Genomic DNA, 9,537 nt, shown 5'->3' on the forward strand with positions numbered 1-9,537 from the left:
TGAGAAGTTCTATGCTGCTGGTAGAACGATTCTGTGAAGACTTTTATACAAGGGAAGCACGAAATCAGTGATTTTCAAATGATGGCTGACTCTAGTTGTATGTTATAATTGTTACGACACAGATCAGATTTATGAGAAAAAATCTCATTGAGATTTTAAAAGCTTTTATTTTATAATGTTTATTCGTCAATTAAACGCGGGCCTAATTGAATAAAGAATCTGAAAAACTAGATTCAATTTAATTATATGAATTAATCAAGTATATATTTTCGTTCAAGCAATAAATAAATTTTATAAATTGTTTATTGCTTGTTGTATATCAATATAACTGGGGTTTTTTTTATGAATTGGTAGATGGTATGCAGGAAATTGATAAAAATAAATGCTGCCATGTTAATGTAGATTCACAAAGGGAAATTTAAAGACACCTAAGTAATCAGCTGCGTGGAAAGATCCATCTCCAATGAAAATACAGAGTGTATTTATTGTTCAGAATGATCTCATCTTATGATGAATTAAATTGTTTCTGCAGAAGATGCGCAGATTATATCAGAATTACTTCCTGAGGAAATTGAAAAGGGATAGAGTTATTTGACGTGGTTTAGAATATACGATTTGAGAAGTGCTTCCAGCTTACAAAATTTTCTGTGGTAAGGAACATATCTGTGTGCCTCTATGCGTGTATATGTGTGTTTTTATTGAAATACATGCACACACACATATGTATGTATATAAGTACGTATGTATGCATGTATGTATGTATGTATATATATGTCTCTGTGTGTATGTGTGTATATCTATGTATGTATATACATGTCTCTATATGTATATGTGTATATCTATGTATGTATATATATATATATATATATATATATATATATATATATATATATATATATATATATATATATATATATATATATATATATATATATATATATATATATATATATATATATATAGGAATATAAAAGGAGCAAAAATACTGGAGATTCAGTATACACGACGTGGCAAAATTATGAAAACAATTTTGTACAGAACGTACAATTTGAAACTTTAAAAAAGCAGAAATTGCAACAAGCAGAAGCTGCAACAAGCGGAAAAAGCGTTACAGCCATATCTGTCAAGACGTTACTTACCTTGCTAGAGGGAGATAGTACGCAACGGTGGTGTTCTGGTTTCGAACGGAGGAGAAAGCCAGGCAGCATTCTGTGATCTTCCTTAGGACAGACGAGGTGGTTCTTTTGCCAGTTTACCTTGGAAGGCGTGCTTCCAGGGTAAGGGTGGAAGAGGTTGCCTGGCTTGTGGCGGCGATATTGTGACAATGATTTTGCTATCTACAATCCAACGTTTGTATCTTTGGTAGGAACCAACTTCTTCTTCAGACTAAGTATTCATATAATTAAAAACAGAATATAAATACCGAAATACATGCATACAGACATACATACACGCATACATATAAACACATACTTACATGCATACACACACACGCTTATATACATGCATACTCACATACCTACATACATGTATAGACACATACATACATAGTTGCATACTACATAATCAAAATACATATACATACGCATTTGCGAAGGTTGAGTCGTGTTAAGAATTCTGTTCACCCGCTGGTCACATTCATCTCAGCAAAATATAATCAACAGTAGCGTTATAATTTGAAAGATATGGTAATAAATTAGCTCTTTCACAGCAATGTGTTATTTACTGGCGAAGTAGAGTTTAATTTCTAAATCCTATTAAAATACATTTTCCATGTCTTCACACGTCTGGAGGTGCAGAACAGAACGCTTGCTTTGCATAGAATCCGAAATACATGCTTTATATTTAAATTCCAAAATACAGAGCAACCGTAACTCTTTCGAAAGACATCACAGGAAATGTTTTATTCAACTGATGCAATTTCAAATGAAATTTAAGACAAGATATATAAACTGTGTTGAGGCTAATGATATTTCAGAGCTTATAGAATATAGACTGGTATTTCCGCCTAGTGCAAGTTTAAAATCTCTCACCAGACTACAACAAGGGATGCTAGATCTACTAAAGATAAAGATAAATCAATGAGTGGATATTTATATATTTGCCAGGGTGGACGATGACAGAATTCATAGAATAGCAGAGAAATTAATTTGCAGAATGAATTTATATTTCTTCCTTTATGTTCGAAACTTCCTTGGGGAGTATTTTGCCTTTCATAAGGAATTGAGAAAATATTTAACTGATAAGATTTAATCGACTGTAATTGTCTGTCGAAATCTGTGACCATTTAACATAATTAAGTGTAGTAGAATACCAAAAGCACTAAAGAGTCGAAGAAAATATTTATGTTTGATGTTGAATCTCACTTGAGTTCGCATCTGCCTTTCATTCCTCTGTGTCGAGAAATAGTAATAGACTAGAGTTAATTTTGAATGACTACAGTGTTTCGTCAGTGTAAAGAAAAAAATCATTATTTCTGTATTTCAAGAATTATATGCCCCGCGGGAAGTTTTCGTTTCTCAATCATTTGGATGCATAAATCGTTAATCTTGCTTGATTACAAAATTGTTTGAATTGTTGCCGTTGTTGATTCGTTAATTGTTATTTTGTTTCCTATTGTGGGGAAAATTGAGAATGCGCCGGAGGCAGGCCCAAGCTATGTGGACGCAACGGGCAAAGGAGTTGACACGCGAGAATTGGAGGTCCGTGAGATAAAAGTGGAGCCTAGAAAGGTGAAGGAGAGTGAGAAATTAATCACGAAGCAAGGAAACACTTTGAAGTTAACACTACCTGAAGAGCTATCGGCCAATGTGACAAAAAAAATGGTTATATTTCAAACCATGAAGGCAGCCACGAGAAAGATAGAGATTGCACCAATAGAGGCCATACAGGAATGTGTTAAGAATATAAAAAGATTCACAACATACATTACGAGAGAGAGAAGTTACGTCACTGGGGAGGTGCGCTTTACAACGGAGGAGGAAGCAATAAAGCACTCCACAGAGGCAATAAGGACAGAGTAATGGGTGCTCTTGCCTTCGTAGTGCGGTAAATGTGTGGCCAAGGTGCGAGTGCGTAAGGTGCAACCCGAATTGAAAGAAGAATGGCTGATGACAGCCATTACGTATAATATGGAAGACGGGAAGATTCTGAAGGCTACAAGAACCCAGAAGGTGAACTACTGGGGATATGGTATCGAATTAACGATTCAGGCAACAACGGAGGACTTGAACAGTGTGGTGGATGAGATTGTGCCGCCAGAAGATGTGAAGCTGAGAGTTACTGTGGAGGGTAGGCCACCAGTGTGTTTCACATGTGGAGAAAGGGGCCACATGAAGGCATGGTGCACCCAAAGAAAGCCACAAACAGAACAGGAGGAGAGAGATGAGAGTGTGGACCAAGTAGTACAGGACAAGGCAACAGAAAAAGAAACAGAAGAGGAAGCGGAGAAGGGATTCACTATGGTTAAGAAGAAACGGAGGGGGAGCGGAGGAATGAGTTCTCCGCCAGAGAAGCAGAAAAAGAAGAGAGAAGAGGTGAGAAAAGAAGCTGTGAAGGAGAGCAGTAGGAAGGAAAAAGAAAGTAAAAAGAAAGTGGAGTTACCAGTGGAGAAAGTGTCGGAAACCCAACTGTATGAGGGTAAGATGGAGAGACTATTTATGGGGGAAGAAAAGAGAGAACCAAAAGTCTGAGAGAAAGGAAAGAAGATACGAGGAGGAGAGGGAGTGTGGTATTATGTAACGTACCCAAATAATGTTGAAACAGAGAAAAAGATAATCAAGTTTCATTCAATAGTAAGATTGAAGGTGCCGTCATACATATACACAGAGGATATGAAGGCAATATTGATCGAAGAAGAGAACTACAGAAAGTTGAAAGAGATGTGTGGAGATAGCATTGACCCACCAGGAGTGGAGGTGGAATTTAAAGAGTTACCACCAGTGGTGGATTTGAGAGATATCGAACCACTGATGAAGTTCTACTAAAGACAAAAAAAAAGTATGAAATTAAAGGTAAAAAAAGAACAATTGTAGATAATACATATAACGATTAAAATGGTACTGCATGGGAGCGGGGCCCATGCGTCCATTTTCATTTTTTCATTTTTATATAACTTTAATCTCATTTACATTCGTTTTATTTTAACTTGTCCCCACTTTGGTCTTGTCTCTCCTTGTGGTGTCTCCATCTATGTTTAGGGCTTTATGCTTAATAAAGAAATTGGTATTTCGTCTGTCTTTACGTTCTGAGTTCAAATTTCGCAGAGGTCGACTTTGCTTTCATCCTTTTATGGTCGATAAATTGAGTGCCAGTTGCGTACTAGAGTCGATCTAATCAACTGGCCCCTTCCCCAAAAAATTTCGGGCCTTGTGCCTAGAGTTGAAAAGATTATACAGCTATAACACTTCAACATTCAAAAGCAAATAAATATTACGAATCTGTCCAAAATTTGCAAAATAAATGCAAATAAAATTTTAAAAATCAAATATTTAATTATCGAAATATCGAATTGATTGATAAGAAAGTAAAAATTTTCAAGTCAGTCGATATTTTTTCAATAAAATATAAAATGATAAAGATCCAAATTAAAATAACTTTTTATCATTTATAGTTTAGCACTATCGGGAACGTTTTATCGCAAACGTCGTACAGCATACAGCCTTAGGCATCGATTGAAACAACTTGTTTCAATATTATTCATATAAATGTTATATAATCACGCACGCATGCGCATACACAGATATATATATATAACTTTATCTTCTTTCAGTCATTTAACTGCGGCCATGCTGGGGCACCGCCTTGAGAGGTTTTAGTCAAAAGCATTGATCCCCGGACTTATTTTATTTTAAACCTGGTGCCTTTCTCTCGGCCTTTCTGACCGAACTGCTAGGTTACGGGGACGTAAACACACCAACAATGGCTATCAAGCGGTGGTAAGACACACGCACGTATATGCATATGATGTATATACATATATAATATAAACCAAAATAAGCACATATGTGTGAATAACGGTCGGAAAAAATAGTACTCGAATACTGGAGTAGGATACAATAGATGGCTCAGAAGAATACAAAACATATACATGAGCTTCAGAAAATTCCTTTAAGTCTGTAAAGTAATGAATTACATGACATAATGTTTTTAATTGACTCTGAAAGGATGAAAGCCCAAGCGAATTCAACAGAATTTGAATTAAGAACATGAAAATGAACGAAATACCACTAAGCAAAAGGTAAAACTAATCAATATATACAGATTGTAACAAATGTTTTCAGGAAATTCTTATTACCTATGTTAAGGAATTGCAGCAATAGTTTGTGACTTCGTTCTAAGATAGTAATTTAGTTGTTAGCATGCCGAGCAAAATGCTTAGCGCCATCTCATCCCTTTTTGTTTTACGTTCTGAGTTCGAATTCTGCTGTGGTTGGCTTTGTCTTTCATCGGTTTGGGATAGATAAATTAAGTTCTAGTTAAGCACTGAATTCGAAGTAGTCTATTTATCCATTCCCTTGAACTTGCTGGCCGAACTAAAATTTGGAACCTACCTTTGACTTCATTCCAGAAAGAAAATTTTCTAGGCTTCAGGATTGTCCATAAAGTTAACAAACAATACATAGACTCTTGTTGTCTACATCAATTTCATACTATGCAAGGTATGCTGAAATTTTCTTTCATAGAATCTCACGCATATACATAATCCTTTTTATCTCATTTTCAAGTTTTTTTTAAGGTCAGCATTTTCACACCGGCTCTATTTGCTTAAAGCACAATGAAAGTCTACCGAGCATATTTTGCGGACAGTCTAACAAAATCTATCCATTTGACACTCACGAGTAATGGACTATCTATGTCATAGAGAATATTTTTGGAAGCTAGTTTGACGACGAAACAAGGGCCTTTTGATACTACCTTACATATTTGTGCCCATCTAGCATAAACGTGTTCTGCAGAGCCTATCATGTGAGAAACATTAATGCTCCAATCAAAATTAATGAAATGAAATTTACATGAAATAATAACTGTTGCTAGCTGTTCTGATATATTTGTTTTCAACATTAAGTTTATCTCTCACAATCAATTTCCTAATGCACTGAATATTATCCTTTGAATGCAATCTAATCACAAAGACAATCAGCATATTCTTTATTACATTCTCTAAAATTGCATTGTCCTCATGCTGAGCAATAAAACATGTTAATGCCAATTCTGACAGCAATTAAACTAGGACTACCTGAAAAAGGAAATCAACAAAATATTTGAATTCCGGTTTATGTTGCAAAGTTCTAAAGCAATATACTCTTTTGTCCTTGCTCATTTTTATCGGAAAAAAATCAAGTGTGAACTGGTTTATAATGTCTCTTTGCGAAAGAAATCCATCCCATCAATATTTCAGAACGGAAGCTGCTTTATAACCTCACTCCTTTTCAGATCTTGCTAAATCTTTCATTTCCTATTTCTTGAAAAGGCGCTTGCTCCCATTTACGCTGTTCTGATGCTGAGTTAACATTCTTAATGAGGTGAAACAGAAAATACACATTTAAAAATGTAGCCGCGATAAAGTGAAATATAATAACATACATTACTGCACAATAAACTCCAACAGTAAGATAAAATTCAACACATGCTCGCCTCTTTAATTTAGTTTTAAAGCGCGTATTTCCATCAGGCAAATAATTAGTGGCCGAATCAGTGTAAGCATGAGCCAACAGAAGTTGCTATGTTGTATGCTTAGCATAAATTTTAATAAATGGTTGTTATACGTTTGACCAGATATTATAATATAAACCAACGTATTCAACGTGTAAACAACGTAGATTATATAGCTTGCAAAAGAAATTATTCATCAGCGGTTTTATTAATATAATTCATTGTGCACAAAATTGGCTTCTCAGAAGCTGAAGTTATTTACAACAATAAACAAAGACACAATTTGGTGAAGAAAATATTAAGTTGTATTGATAAATTACATCAAAATTTGCATGTAATGGCTATGGTCACCACCTCATTTAAATATAAATATTCATTAGTATAACTTCTGACGATTAATTAAGTTCAGAGAAAAGAAAATATGTGTGAGAAATACGTCAAGATTTCTTTTCCATAGCCCCATGAAAACAAAACTGTCTGTTACAGTTCTATATTTAGGAGATGAGGAATTATGTACATTATTTACATTATTTACATTTGACGGATATTTTTCCTCACCTTGTTTGTTGTTAACACAACGTTTCGGCTGATATACCCTCCAGCCATCATCAGGTTGTTTGGTTTAATTTTGAACCTGGGTTCTCAACCCTAAAGTAATTTTTTATGTTATTATTATTATTATTATTATTATTATTATTATTATTATTATTATTATTATTATTATCATTATTATTATTATTATTATTATTATTATTATTATTATTATTCAGGTTCAAGTCACAGGAATTCTAGACGGTGACCTGAACCTGAATAATAATAATAATAATAATAATAATAATAATAATAATAATAATAACAACATTGAGAAATACCTTAAGAATGAGAACCCAAGTTCAAAATTTTCACAAGACACCTGATGAAGGCTGGAGGGTGTATTAGCCGAAACGTTGTGTTAAGAACAAACATGATGAGGACAAATATCCGTCAAATGTAAATAATGAACAAAACTGTTAACCTAATTAAATGTTAAGCTGAAAATATATTTTTTTTAAAATAAATCGTTAGTGACAATATGCAACATTCTTTTCTACTCCAGGCACAAGGATGAAAAGCAAAGTCGACCTCGGCGAAATTTGAACTCAGAACGTAAAGACAGACGTTAGGAGTTCAAATTATGCCGAGGTCGACATTGCCTTTCATCCTTTCGCGGTCGATAAATTAAGTACCAGTTGCGTACTGGAGTCGAGTGATGGACTGGCTCCCTCCCTCAAAATTTCGAGCCTTGTGCCTAGAGTAGAAAAGAATATTGTAAGATGAACGGCAATATAACTTCTTTTTTTTTTTTTTTGAAGAACACCAGTTAAAAGCGACTTGTGGAACTCATGCCATTAATCAAATTGGTTTTTAACACCTGCCGGTCAAAAATTCCAGGGATTTCCAAGATTTTATTAAACATGCGAACACAAGTCCAGCTGAATCTCTGTGGAATCGAGTAAAACGAGGAAATTAATCAGAAATTGGTACTCTTCGCGCAGAAGTAGATTCTTTATGAAATAGAATTTATGTATCGTTAAAAGCTTTCTCTTTTCTCTCAGGAAAGTACTCACTTATCCGAAAGGAAAACTTACATTTGGCCAGGAAAACGCCTTCCTATATAGACTTAGCGTTTATGTGGCACTGGAAAACGAAGAAAATAAAGTGCTTTGGGCACTTTATTTGAAGATGAACACAGAGAAAGATAGGAAGATAGAGTGAGAGAAAGAAATATAGATAAAAAGAGAGAAACGGAACTGAATCTGCGAGGGGCAAGATTCATATCGATGAGGGGGGGAAAGGAAAAATTCAAGCATGAGGGAAATTGTCAGATGTGTGTGTGTGTGTGTGTGTGTGTGTGTGTGTGTGTGTGTGTGTGTGTGTGTGTGTGTGTGTGTGTGTGTGTGTGTGCGCGCGAAGTGAGTGAGAGAAAGACAGATAAAAAGTACTAAGAGTGAAAAGGACAGAGACCGAGAGATAGAGAGAGAGAGAGAGACAATTAGACAGACAGACAAAGAGACAGAGAGAGAAATCTGTTACATTAATTTACCAACACATTTCTCCTTGGTACAATTACACAATTCGTGTTTCACCTGTTTTAACAGTAAATTATATTTTCCTCCAATTTCCATTTACCTGACCATTTTTACGCCACATATTCCCCAAGAACATAGCAGATGACAACTTCTAATTATCCTCGAAAAGAACAGCAGTGAGCGACTTGAAATTTTACTTCAAATAGATATCCATTTAATTATATAAGTGTACAGAACCCACTTCAACTGTTTCTATTTTATATAACATTCTGTGAACAGCAAAACACATATTTTTTTGTAGTTTCAGCACAGAGCTGCGGCCATGCTGCTGCACCACCGTTTAAAAATGTGTGGGACGTTTATAGAACCTAGGTTTCCCAGACGGTCACCCACCCAAGTACTCACCAGGCTTGATGCTGCTTAACTTCGGTGATCGGACGAGAACCGGTGCTCTCAGCGTGATATGGCCGTAAGAATTTTTATAAATATAAAATATATTCTTTTACGCACACTGTCCGTGTCTTTGAATCCAAAAATCCTGGTGTTAACTTGAACTCATGTATGCGTTCTAACTAATCAGTTACTGTTGCATGCCAAAGCTTGGGGTTTCTCCAGTCAGTATTATTACACATTTCTTGATTTGGGGTCATTTTCGCACGCTTTTCTCTTCCTTTCGCTTCAATAGTTTTTCCATGACTGGTTCGTGTCGTACGAGTATATAGTCTAATTTCTGGAAATTTCTTTGATTTGAACGTTGTAAGCAATTGTTATGAGCAATACGATGCCGTAGTTATCGTTACCGCACTCGTTTGTG

General features: G+C 35.2%; 1 pseudogene; it reads right to left on the reverse strand.

The window, feature by feature from the left end:
* Positions 1–9,079: 9,079 nt before the first annotated feature.
* Positions 9,080–9,198, reverse strand: LOC128250385 (5S ribosomal RNA; annotated as a pseudogene).
* Between the last annotated feature and the right edge of the window lie 339 nt (positions 9,199–9,537).

Source organism: Octopus bimaculoides, chromosome 20 (assembly GCF_046866305.1).
Source record: "Octopus bimaculoides isolate indiv1 chromosome 20, ASM4686630v1, whole genome shotgun sequence".
Taxonomy (NCBI): domain Eukaryota; kingdom Metazoa; phylum Mollusca; class Cephalopoda; order Octopoda; family Octopodidae; genus Octopus; species Octopus bimaculoides.